The sequence below is a fragment of the Phaenicophaeus curvirostris genome, chromosome 1, assembly GCF_032191515.1.
Source record: "Phaenicophaeus curvirostris isolate KB17595 chromosome 1, BPBGC_Pcur_1.0, whole genome shotgun sequence".
NCBI lineage: Eukaryota > Metazoa > Chordata > Aves > Cuculiformes > Cuculidae > Phaenicophaeus > Phaenicophaeus curvirostris.
In genome coordinates, this window is record NC_091392.1 from 141,842,201 (window position 1) to 141,855,909 (window position 13,709).

The 13,709-nt window shown below is 41.7% G+C and overlaps 1 protein-coding gene across 3 annotated transcripts in view; it reads left to right on the plus strand.

Moving 5' to 3' along the window:
* RPL31 (ribosomal protein L31) overlaps positions 1-13,709 on the plus strand; it is a 492,543-nt gene that overhangs the window by 194,543 nt on the left and 284,291 nt on the right. The gene's annotated exons all lie outside the window — the stretch shown is intronic.

Genomic DNA, 13,709 nt, shown 5'->3' on the forward strand with positions numbered 1-13,709 from the left:
CCCCCGCGACGCCGCGGCTGTCACCGTCCCGGCACGTCCCTGCCGCGGGGCGGGGGTTGAGGTTGGGCAAGACCTCTTAAAATCCAGCCCAGCCGCCAACACAACACCGCCGTGCCTGTGAAACCGTAGACTCATAGACTTCCCAACCCAAAAAGGGACCTTAAAGCCCATCCAGTTCCAGCCCCCCTGCCGTGGGCAGGGACACCTCCCACCAGCCCAGGCTGCCCAAGGCCCCATCCAACCTGGCCTTGGACACCTCCAGGGATGGGGCAGCCACAGCTTCCCTGGGCAACCTGTGCCAGGGCCTCACCGCTCTCACAGTGGAGAAATTCTTCCTTATGCCTAGTCTAAATCTGCCCCTCTCCAGTTTATAGCCATTGCCCCTAGTCCTATCACTACAAGCCTTTGTAAAAAGGCCCTCCCCAGCTTTCCTGTAGCCCCTTCAGGTACTGGAAGGTCACTATAAGATCTCCTCAGAGCCTTCTCTTCTCCAGACTGAACAATACCAACTCATTCAGCCTGTGCTTTTATGGGAGGTGCACCAGCCCTCAGATCATCTTTGTAGCCTCCTCTGGACCTGTTCCAACAGCTTCATATCCTTCTTATGTTGAGGATTCCATAAGTGGACACAATACTCCAGATGAGGTCTCCCAAGAGAGGAATAGAGGGGCAGAATCCCCTCCCTTGCCCTGCTGGTCACGCTTCTTTGGATGCAGCCCAGGATACGGTCGGCCTTCTGGCCAAGTGCCAGTCACCAAGTGCCATATCTACACGTGTTTTTTGAAGCCCTCCCGGGAAGGAGACTGCCCTGGGCAGCCTGTGCCAGTGCTTCACCACTCTTTCAGGAGAGATTTTTTTTCTAATATCCAATCTGAACCTCCCCTGGTGCAACTTTAGGCCATTCCTTCTCATCCTCTCACCTATCACTTGGGAGAAGAGACCAACACCCACTTCTCAGCAACCTCATTTCAGGCAGTTCTAGACAGTGATAAGGTCTCCTGTCAGCCTCCTGCAGGCTGAACAACCTCCGTTCCCTCAGCCGTTTCTCATAACACTTGTTTTCCAGGCCCTTCACCAGATTGGTGACAGCCCTTGCTGTCCCCTAGTGGCTTCCAGTTTTCACAGGGTGGCTTGTGCTTCTCAGAGGGGCCCACAGCCAGTGCTCAGCTGGACTCACCTATATACATGAGTATATACCTGTTTCTTTTACTGTTAAAAAATATCTTTAATAGGTCCCTAACACTCATTTCTCAGGAAAAAAAGAAGGCTGAAAATACAACTTCTGTGCACCTGCCAGACTCTAATACCCACAGTTCCCATCAAAACCAGGTTCTGGTGATGGGTCTGTTTTTAACAGCTATTTAAACAGCTCCTTTTGGGGACGTATCACAGTGCATGGCTGTAGGGAGGTGTCACAGTGCTGAGGTGTTTTTTCCTGAAGTCTGCAGAAAGAAACTCAAATAGTGGAGCAGGACCCTCTGGATGGTGCCTGGAGTAGGGGGCAACATCAGAGCAAAGCCACCTTACTTTAAAGCTCATTGAACACTGAGGTGCTGGGGATATGTCTTCCAGGAGGAAATCAGGGAATGCAACACAAAGAACGGGCTTTATCGCGTGAACCTGAAAGATGTACGCCTGTTACCTGACCTAGCACAAGAACTGTTCTTGTGTCCCTTGTGTCTGGTCATCAGACTTGATTTCCTCTCTGGGAACTGGTAATTTTACTGGGGATCACAGGGAAATCCCTTCTTTCAGATGAAGAATCAGAATAAACAGCATCCTACTGACAGTCTTGTCAATCAGCCCAATTGACTCGTACAGCTGTATGAGAAGCCTTTGGTGGATACTGCTTCCAGCCTACATCTCTTCTTCCATCTCTGCATCTTATACCCACAGTATGTTCTGTCCTTGGGAAGACCTGCACGAGCAGTATAATTTTGAGCACAGTGATGGGAGAGGTGAGAGTCCCAAAATCCACCCAAGTAAGAAAACATGACTAAGACGTCTAAGTGGAATTTCAGGCTGTGAGGAACGACCCCTGAATCCCAGGCCAGGTGTCCTGATGTTTGCACCACTCAGAGCAGGCCCTCTCTGCAGCAGAGCTGCAGTTCGTGCTACACAGCAATTAGCCCTGTTTTTCCTGTGAGGTCTTGTATGGAAAACCTAAGACAAAATTGCCAGTTATAGAATCATAGGATGGTTTGGGCTGGATAGAACCTTAAAGATCATCCACTTCCACCCCCCTGCCATGGGCAGGGACAACTTCCACTAGATTAGGTTGCTCAAAGCCCCATCCAGCCTGGCCTTGAACACCTGTAGGGATGGGGCTTCCACAACTTTTCTGGGCAACCTGTGCCAGTGCCCCACTAACCTTCACAGTAAAAAATTTCTTCCTAGTCTCTAATTAAAATCTACCCTCTTGCATTTTAAGGTTAAGCTTTTCAGTTTAGGATTGTGTGAATAAAGTAAACACCTAAATAACATCCAGTCCCTTGAAATCGATTTGCACAGAAGGCTTGAACCCTAATGAAGTGTGTGAGGAACACAGGAAAGCTTGCTGTGGGATCAGGGCCAACAGTTCACAATGGGACAAGTTCAGAAAAGACAGAATCATAATAGATTTTTCTGTCTGTGTCCATGAGATGAGTTACCCATTCATGAAAGTAATCCAAAGGAAAGAGAGTTTAAAATGCTTTCACACTGAAAAAACATATTGTAAATTTATTAAAATCCAAATCAAAAATGATAGAAGCAAGTTTAAACTAGTGCCTCTTCTAGAAAAAGGGAGAAGAAACATAGGTTAGAACAGGCAACCTTAACTTAAATAGTCACCTCCCATACTTCCCAATCTCTTATTTTATAGTTTGCGTCACTGTGTGGAGCCTGAATTCAGTACTCACTCACACACGTGGACATTTAACTTGCATATCCAGTCCCGATTAGCAAGTATTAGGACTCCACGTGCAGATTAGATGCCTCATTAATACTTCTGATCCACGACTTTCCAGACTTGCTTACCACAGTGTGCTATGCTGGAGCCAGATCCAAGGAAGCTGAAGGATGCTGCCCTTGGTATGGATGCTGTGGCCAGCCTATGGAGGAGAACAGGCTAAAGGAAATGCGTTAACAGCGGTGCCTTCAGTGCTATGTTGACAGCTCTAGCCAACAGCGAAACAGTCAAATGTAGATCTCACTGTGAACCAGCGATCAAAAAGACAGTAATGAGAAGCCCAAGTACCAGCACCTTGGGACACCACACTCTTGTGCCTCCCTTCCTCTACATGTGAAGCAGAAATGGTAATAGTGAGAGTTACCTAGTTGGCAAAGCACATTGAGAGCCTGTGCCTGTCACCAGTCTGAGTCTTGCCCAGGCTAGAAAGTTGCTTTTTTCTTGGTCTTAAGAGTGACAACTACAGTTGCAGCCAAGCATAGGTTTATTAATAAGGGGTCCCCAGCTGTGGAACCAATTTCTCCAAGATTGACAGGCTCAGCCCAAATATGTTGACCTTTCAAATATGTTGTTACTGACATGTATAATAATTAATCCAGTATGAAAGGAACCAATTTTCCAATCTAAGCACACTTAATAAGCTTTCTTGTCAGTAATTGGGCCTGAAAGTGTCTGATGAAGTTGAAGAATGTGTTGCATAGGCAACTGTACAGTTGGATTATACAGTTGCTAGTTCAGGCCGACAGGATTCTTGCTACTTATAATCCTAAACTGTAGTGGGTTTTAGTGCTTTAAATAGGCAGCAAAATCAACATTTGAGCCTGGGTTCTTTGTAACACTTGAGAATTTTTACAGTGCCAGAGCAATATAAAGGACTATTGTGCTGGTGAAAAGTCACCCTGCTGTCTCTGGGACAGTCTGGAGTGACTTCAGCATCCTCAGAGATATGCCACTGAAACCAATGGAAGTAACACATCCATTTTTCTCTAAGGACATGGGCCTAAACTGGAAAATTCCATCCTAATAATACATTCAATGTTTATGCCATTGAAAAAGGTTTTTATGTCCTAATAACTCTTGCATGTCTTTATTCCAGGAGAAGTCTTACTTGCAAAATATCAACATTTGCGAATTGGCCAGTCAGTAGGATGAGATGTGGCACTGGACACCTGAGCTGCAAGAGCACATCCAGGCATTTTAAGAAATGATTATCTCTTAGTGGCAGGCTGTCTTGACTGCACTCAGTATAAGTTAATTCTAAATAGCATTTAGGCATACCAGAACATTTAAATGAGCTTCTGCCTTGGACAGGATAAGTAATCATCCATATTGCAGTTTGCATTTGAACACATCCAGCCTAATCGCGCTGCAGGCAACCTCATTTTTCTTGACCTTCCAATCTTATCCCATTCAGCAGAAACTTTGGCTTAAGTATATTGTTAAACTTATGCTATGTTTATTTTTTGCTTTTTGCTCTTATTTCAGGTTTTAATCCAATGCCAATTACTAGGATTAGTCTTGGTAGCCCTTTTAGTCATCCTTTGCCTCCATAAGAGCTGACCTTAAGGCAAGTCACCAGTTCAGCATCAAGTACTCAGGAAGAATAAATCTTATTTAAATTAGCGGGAACACGTGCTTTTCCTAGTGCAGTGCCATTATTAGTGGAATCACTGATGTGCTTCATGGCTGCATTTCTGAGGTCTGAGTGATCACCATAGAAAGTCTCTTGTGTACAAGTATGTTGGTTTGGAATTCATCAGATATGGTACCTCTGGAACATAATAAATTTGTGAGGGTGTGATCTTCATCACCAGATTCTGTCTCTTTATGGAACCTGAGTGAGGTAGTTTAATGTGGGTCTGGCTGATAGAGGACAGAACATATAGAATACCTTGTGGCCTCTACAGTCTCTTAAGAGACACTTAAGAGACACTGCAGCAATCACAAAAATCAGGCTGAGAAGTACAGGAATACCAGCAAGAGTATACAGCCTCATACAGATGCAGGATTCTATTCTATTCTTAGTATGGTGTAAATATTAACTCCAATGAAGTGTTATAAGTACTATGATACAGTAAAGAATTAATTTATTTTTTTATATAAAATAACGTGAGAAAGGAGTGACTTATGAGGTGCATGTCTAAAACAGCGGCTGCATAGGAAAGACTGAGGTGTGTGGAGACATTGGGAGTGTGGGGCTTAGGGCTAATATCTGCAGCAAAACCAGACTGGCTGTAGTAGGGGCAAGATCACATTCATGAGCAGCAACTGAGACTTGTTTTCATTTGTAGATAAAGTCCACTTTTTATTTCAGGACAGATGCAAGTTTTATTTCATGAGAATTGCCTTGGAAATTGTTAAATCTCTGTATATGATTAAACCATTTGATTGCCTTCTGAGTAGGAGACAAAAAGTTGAGACTGAGTTAAGTAGGTCGTTAGCTGAACCATCTAGTTTACCTTATATTCTTAAGGCACTTACACTGAGCTGGTAGTTTGAAAGAGAAAACTGCTTTGTGGGATTGATTAACAGCAGTGAAACAACATGTTGCCAGGACTAGGCAGCTAAGAAGAACATGTAATTATCAAATCAATGTCAATTAAAATTGAATCCAATAATTCAAAATTAATTATATAGGTCAGAAATGAGCACAGCCAACAAGCAAATTATCATGTCAATGTAGCAAGATAAGTCAGTTCTTGAAACAAGAATCAGAGGTAACAATTGAGTTTTAAGTCCCAGTTAGGGGTATTTTCCAAAGCAGAGAAATTAAGACAATTGACGGAATAAATTAGTATTCAAAACAAGTTACTTTACTTCAAAGTAACCTGTTGCCCTCTTTTAAACCTTCACTTTCCCCATGGCCTGAAACAGACAGCTGGATTTACCATCTTTCGTTTCTCTCTGTGGCTGGAAGAGTTAAACTGGCAAGTAGATGAGTCTTAAATTCAGCTGCTGCATCCACCAAGGGACAAATTAGTTCTACATTATTTCCAGGTGACAAAGGCGCTGTGGCACTGCAGATATGGCATTCACTGTTGCAACTATGATTTAAGCTCCAAGAAGGACAAGGTGCACATGCCCCTACCGTGCCTTGCCTCCTCACCAGGAGCTGCAAGAGTGGCAATGTGCAGACACACAGCACTAATGCTGCTCTGGGCACAGATAAAGCAGTGAGGCAAGTTTTGAAGATTTTTTTGTCATAGATTCTCAAAAGGGAGTATTGGGTGGAGGCTGCTGTGCTAGCACAGTGCTGAGCCAGCACTTTACCTTGCCACCGTTTAAGATCACTATTGTCTTCTGCTTGATTATCTCCCTTTTAGAAAACTGACCAGTTTGGGGTCAAGCAGGAACACCTGAAGGAGGAGAGAGGGGTGATTTGGGTCATGGGAGTGTGAGAAGAGAAATAGAGAGGCGGAGGGAGGCACAGGCACAGAACCTGGGTCCCATTTGCTAATGAATGTGTGTGGGATCAGTATTTCACATTAAGTGGAACAGCTTTCACAGGGACATTGAATGCTTCAAATAATTTATAACTTGATAGTTGGAGTGGCTCTTAGGAGGAGACCAATGTGGTTTCTATTAGGAAGAATGTAAACATTTATTTCCCATATCCCAGCAGCCCAATAATTAACTGGCAACAGCAACACTCTTACGAAGGTGAGAAAAAAATATTCATGCAAGAAATTCTGGGGTATATAAGTCTAGAAGGGTTATCCTGAAATGCCAGGCATTGCTCTACAATATGAACTCAGGAAGGCAAGGCTGTGAGAACTGGCACTTTACTTCACAGCCCTTCTTGGCAAGGCAGTGTAAAGGCAGTCTGTGCTCCGGCCGCGGGGAGTCACTCCCCAGTGCAGTCCCTGGCCTTACTTTGATGAATGGTCCCCTGAGTGCATCATCAACCAAGAGTAATTTTGAAGCTATTTATGTCAGACTGATTCCAATGGAAATTAAGAGTCTATTTTTTTTTAATAGCATCTAGAGTCTTGTCCCTTGATCAAGTTCCCTTGATTCTTCATTTAAAAAGAAAAAGAGAAACACAAGGTGGAAATTTCTTATTCTTTTAGGGGATTATCCTGCTGCTTTCCCAAATGTGAGCTGTTAATGATATTAACATGCATGCTTAAACAGACTGTTATAATATAAAACTGACTAAAATAATAAAGGAAAAAAAAGTGACAAGAAACTTCCCCGGTCAACATGTAGAGAGAAATAGGGATAGGAAACAGAGCTGAAGGAGAAAAGTTGAATTGTTTTCAAGAGCGTGGCCTTCGGAGCTGTAACACGGAGATCAACAGAATTCTTCAGTCACTGAAGCTTATGTTGAAGTTTCTTGCTCTTGAAAAACTGAGACATCAGGTTCACAAAATCTTGTAGCTTTACCTTGATATTCTGTGGCAAATTTATATTTCTTTCAGCTTAATATTTCCCAAGGTATTACTGCACAGACAGTCTAGGACTGAAACATTAAAATCTTGTTCCCACTAAGGTGAGAACAGGTGGGGTTGTCTATTTGAAAGGTCCTGTTTGAAAAATTATTTTAACCAATTATGGCAAAAACCACCAAGAAGAGTCCTGAAAATATGAGGGGTTGGGTAAATATAGAAAGTTTTACGAGACATGTTTCAGCCTTATTCCAACATTGAATATAAAGCTTTGACATCTCCTCAGGTATAGTTGATGGTCACCAACCAACTGCTCCATTTATTCATCTCACTCTAAGAGCAGTTGATGTTTTGGAACTGTGTGACCACCAACCATTCGTCAAACCTTATGTCAGGACCAGCCATGATAGATCAACCATGAGAAGCATCATGGCTTATCCCCAGGAATTTCTTCAACTGAAAAGAGGGAGGATGATTTTATATCTTCTTTCTATGTTTTCAACTTACTTAAATTAAAGAGGGTTAATGAGATGAAATCTGTATTCACAAGCAATCTCTCACAAGTACTCAGTTAAAAAACACAGCTAAATGAAGAAGTCACTGTTGCTATTGCATCTGATATTTGATAAATAGCAATATTGAAGATGCCAGTTTTATACTTTGAATAAAGAAAAAAGCCATTGTTGTTTAATGTATTAGACTATGCTTTACATCCATCACTGTAGTGCTCAAAAAAAGTATCAGGATTTGTTTTTTCAGCTGATGTTGCTCTAAACTACAGAATCTACAACTGGGCTCAAAATGAAGAAATTAATTTAAAAAATGACCATGCCAAGCAAAGACCTGGTTTTCAAATATGAACTAAGGATTACCACAAAAAGTGGAATTTTTAGTTGTCCAGGATACCATCTTGGAATACAGACCCTACTGATATGACTCTGTTCTCGGTTCCTTTATAAATATTGTGGATAGCCCAGATCAGCTTATTAAGCATTCTTCTTCCTGCAATCCAACCATAAATTCTTATTGAATACAATCTTTTTTTGACAACTCAGAGACAATCTTTCCCCTTTTTTCAGCTGAAAGCTCTTGCTGCAGGGCACTAGGTCCTCTGTTCATCTGTAGGCCCTGCTCACAAAAACCTTACAGAATCACAGCTGTTTCTTTTTTTAGTATAAGGGACACCCCAGCTCTACATTTGGAAGCATCACTACATGTAAGCACGTTTCTCCAGCAACACAGTCTTTATTTTAAACTGTATCCCAAGAAAAGAAGGAAGCTTCCATCCATCCACCCACTTATGATTCATTCTAGAGTTCTGTCCTTTAATTTCATTTAACCAGTGGGTTTTCCCCAGTTTAGAAAAAGCACCACAACAGTTAGAATGTGCTTTCTTGTGACAAACATCCTTATTTCCCAATTTACATGCAACTTCCTTGAGCACTCACTTCATTAAGGAAACCATGCACTGAGGAGTGACTGATCCAAGCAGTGCAAAGAGAGCAGATTATTTTGTTCTCCGGGAATCATAACAGCAACATATTGGACTTCATTCTCTTGGGGAAATCCTGTGGTAGATTGTGCTTTTAGCACTGTTGTCTAAATGCATTCCTGTTAAAGAAGTTATTAGGTCAAATCAACTCTGCTGTTCTCTCAGTGATGTTGCTAGAGTTAGAATATGAAAAATTCATTTTGGTTATGTTTTCTCTGAACAGAAGGTGGGGAGCTCTGCTTCTTTATTTATTTTCACACTGTAGTCAGTATGAAGTTAACATTAAGCCACCATGTGCAGGTTTTATCTTAACCAACTTGCCCCAGGAAAACCTCCTTTTTTTTCACTAGGATTCCACAAATGAATAAGTGAAGCACATTAAATAATGTGTAAATAAAGCTGCTTTAAAAACACGCTTGTGAATGATAGTTTGATACTGAAGTTGCCTCACCACTGCCTTTCAGAGTTGCAGGAAGATCACAGACTGCAGTAGCATCATTTTTATGTGCCAAAACCTGAGCAAATTCCAATAACTCTCAGGTTACTCTGCAAAGTGCATATGGATTTTTTTGTGGGTTTTTTTTGTTTGTTTGGTTGGTTTTTTATTGTAAAACAGCAGAAATTGTACACACACATGTATTTCTTTGGTAGAATTAGGGACATGTGAAAACAATTTTCAATTAATAGGTTGGACTTTGAAATGTATCCAAAGTACTTTCTAGAATTTGGTTTTGAAATTTCATTATGCATCATGAAGCTTTAATAAAGTCTTTATTGGCTTATTTAATGTTGTACTCGTATATCTGACTGCATTTCATCATAGGTGAACTGGTTTTTAATTTTATGACCTTCCTCATTTTTCCATTAAACACTATCATCTTTAGATTCTATGTTGCGAGCTAGGAATATGATAACTTTATCAACCAAAAGAAAAATAAAATTTAAATTGCATACAATTATTTCTACTGTTTCGGGACTATTAACCCAACAAAACAAGCACAATGTGATCTCCAGTTTCATATGGCTTCCTGAGAGTCTCATACTTCTAGCCATCTCTGAGTGCTACAGGAAAAATCTCACCAGAGCATACACACCAGACACCAAGATCCACACCCACACCACCCAAGACTTCAACTGCTAGGACCAAGGTCCGTACACAAACGTACAGAAACTGAGAGGTGCCCCTTTTGGCTTACTTTTCCACGTACAAATACTCTCTCGCTATGTTGAGTTTCACTCTATAACGCAGCATTCACACCCTAGGTTCTGCCACAGAGCCAATTCATTTCAGCTCAAGTTGGGACCCCCCTGCAAGGGATCCAAACGAAGAAACCCCTGGGAATTTACATCTTTACAATCTAAGATCCGACCCCATATGCACTCTTCATGTCCTATCCTTCCAACAGTTGGTCCAATGGTATTTCAAGGACTGGAGCCTTCTTGCACCCCCTTGGGTTGCTTCCCTGCCTCTATGCAGGCCATGTCCTTTCTTATCTTCAAACTTTGCAGCTGGTCTGTAGCTTCCTTATCATCTGGACAGGTCTGGCAGTAGAAGCTAATCCTGCTGTCTACCTCTACCAAGATTTCATCAGTCATCTGCTGCCTCTTTTTGAAAGTCTTTTTCCTGGAGTTAGAGGCTTGGTTCCGTTTATTTTGTGGTGCAGGATGTGGAATTCATCTCTGTTTCCTCCCCTGCTTAGTCATTTGTACCAATAAATGAAGTTCATTAATGGTAAGTCTTCAACAAGGCCCAGTCATGCTAAGCTACACAAGTAACAGTTTAACTTAACTCTAAGCAATCACACTTAATACTACCATTCTGTAAGTAAACTTATTTTGATCCCTAACAATGACATTAGCAGTGATAAACAAACAAGATTCACCAGTTACTACACTATATCTTTTTGTATTAACAAGTGAGGAGATGGAGTCCCCATGTGTCACCTCTGCTAAAACCTCTCCCCAGTAAGATGTACTTAGGAAAAGGTGGCTGACATGACTGCTGGTGTGGCTGCTTGCTTTCTTTTTTAATTCTTCATCAGTTAAGTCTTTCCAGGTAAAAAACATCAGCACTCCATGTTTTTAATTGTGGTGTCTAAAAGTAAATCATACTTTGGAGGAAAGTCTGTCTTCTCCAGTTACTTTCAGGGAAGAATGATTGAGAGGTTCTAGCCTCTGCTTGTTTCTGGTAGTAGGGCTGAGACAAGCGGGTACTGCATTTGACAAAATATGAGGGATAAAGAGATCCACTGTCGAGTCAGAACTTGGTTTTCTCTGCAGATAGTAACTCTCTGCTCCATTCTTTGTCGTGCTTGTTCTCTCTGAATTTTTTGCGCTTCTTTTTTTTTTTGGCTTTGGAATAATTGATTTTTTATTTTGGAGACTTCAGAGCCCATAGAAAGTGCATCAGTTGCCCTTTAAGACAGACAAGAGGCATTCTTGAGATGTGACACTATAAAAGGGAAAAGAAAGCACACCGTATTGTATTTCCTTGTTAGTATTCAGGTGCCTAACTATCACAGGGAAAAACTGCTGATAGTTTCAACTAAATGAAGATCAAATAAGTTTATTGATTTATTAACATCACATAATTAACCAGCAACTGGTGAATAATATATTCAAGATCAATGCCAACAGATAAACCACAACACTCGAGGCTCACAAAGTGTTACTGAACTCCTACAAATTTTTGAACAACTTTCTGTAACCAGTCTCCAAAAATTCAAATCCTGCACTGGAAGTGAGAAGTGCCCACCTCCCTCCCCTGGATATAGGGATTCCCTCCTAGCCCACTTCTTCTCTCACTGTGTGTGACCCTCCACTTCTCCTGACACACCCTGAACTCCCACTTGGGACTACAGGCAGCGGATCCCCCTACACTGTACCCACAGGGTCACATCCACCGGGTGCCATCTGTGCTGCCTATCCTATGGGAATGCTGCACGCTCATCGCTGGGCAGGGGCTGTGGTGCTGTGCGGCCAGACTTGGTCTGTTCAGACTCTGCTTTGTTCCCCTTCCAGGGCACTACCCTCTGTGACAAATCTTGGTGCATCTTTTCTACTTCTTTTCAATCTCGCTCTTTTGTTTCAAAAAGACTTTAATTCCCTGATACTGTTAAATCCCGGTGATGGTCATCTTCTTCTTTAGTAGGATGAGTTTGGGCAAATGTTCTCTCAGGTGGTTTCTGGTGCTTCGCTCACGCATGCTGTTGACACATTCCTGCCTTACCAGGTCATTTTGCCAAGGGTACTCCACAAGAGAAATCCCACAGACAAATGTTTTGCTGGCAAGAATTACTTATAATGAAGAGAATGTAAATGCAGATGGGGAATAGGGGCTACGAAATGTCTGTACTTCCACCATTACCCTATCATTCTCCCTTGCTTTTCTTGTCCAGCTGCTGCATCATGTTAAGGGAACTCTTTTGCTAGACATTTATGTCTAACACTGCCTCTGGATCTTTGGATGGAAACTTTGATCCCTGTTGAGCTCTGGAGTGGCTCAGCAACAGTTTCCAGAGCAGAGACAAAAGTGAGCAGAAAGGCGCTCTCAGGTGTCCTGGAATTCCTCCTACCCTGAGCAGGAAAAGCCCTCTCAGTTCAAGATTTGGCCTACATGAAACAACTAAACTCAGGAAGATAATGTGTAATTAGGGAGTTAATGGAGCTAAAGGCTGTAAAAGAGTCCTTAATTCTATGCCTGTAACAAAAGCCACTGTGCTTCTGCAAACAGACCTTTGGGAAACAATAACAGTTAAAAAAACTGCATTCAAATTTATTTGAGGATATTAAAACCTTTAAAAAGACATTCAACTGTGAAGTGGAGAATCCCCTCTGAAGGAAAGCCTGGCTTTGGTTGCCAGTGGCTCTTCTGTCCAGCTGCTTATAGGCTGACCAGGAAGATATTTTGCAATCCCCTTTAGGGAATGGGTCATATATACTCTGTGCACGAAGGGCTCTGGGACTCAGGTGTGCACAGAAACACCCCTCAGGGGTGAAATGCACTTCTCAATAGAGGCTACAGGGGAGGCATCCCTACTTCCAGGCTAGTTTGGACCCTGATCCAAATAGTATGAACAGACAGTATTAACAGATGTTAGTTTATTGCTGTTGGACAGTCTGATCTGATCGTTAGACTCAGGAGTGTCCATTCCCATGAAATGTATAGTTCCAGTATGTTCAGGCCAATAAAATTCTTCCAAAGCTGAAAAGCTTTTGCTTTTTTTGCTACAGTAAAGCATTTGCAGAGTAACGTAATCTAATGAAATAAGAAAACATTCAGGCTAACTAGTGTCCAGGCATAACCACTTCAGCCAAAGGGAAGAGTGAAAGTTAGCTCAAGTCTTACATTTGTTACAAGTCAGAAGACTTACAAGAGTTTGTACAAATGAAGTTTAACATGTCAAAAAAGCAATCAGTGAATTTTAAATGCCAGTAAAATTCTGTATAAATACATTTGAATATAAACAGACTGAGATTTACATTAAATGAGTCAAATTGCTTAACAATACAAATACAGATATCTTCAGCAAGAATTATAAGTGATAGTGTTCGAGAACTTGCTCATTTTGAATGGCACTCAACTCATATCTCTTAGTAAGTGCTGCTAAATATGGGTATGGAAACAAAGCTTTAGGTTAAACTCTTTGCTCCTCACTCAGTGACAGATGGAATACTTGGAGTGTCCGAAGGCCTGAGCTCCCAGTTATTTACACACACAGCTTCCTAGATGATGAGCAACATCACTAACAGAGGGTTGGTAGCTCATATGATATTGAAATGGATTAATGCCATCTGGTAGTTTCTGCTTTCTGGCTAATGAGTCTAGAATGGTTGAGGAAACTTGGTCAGATCATAAAAATGGTCTGGGATTGTTTTT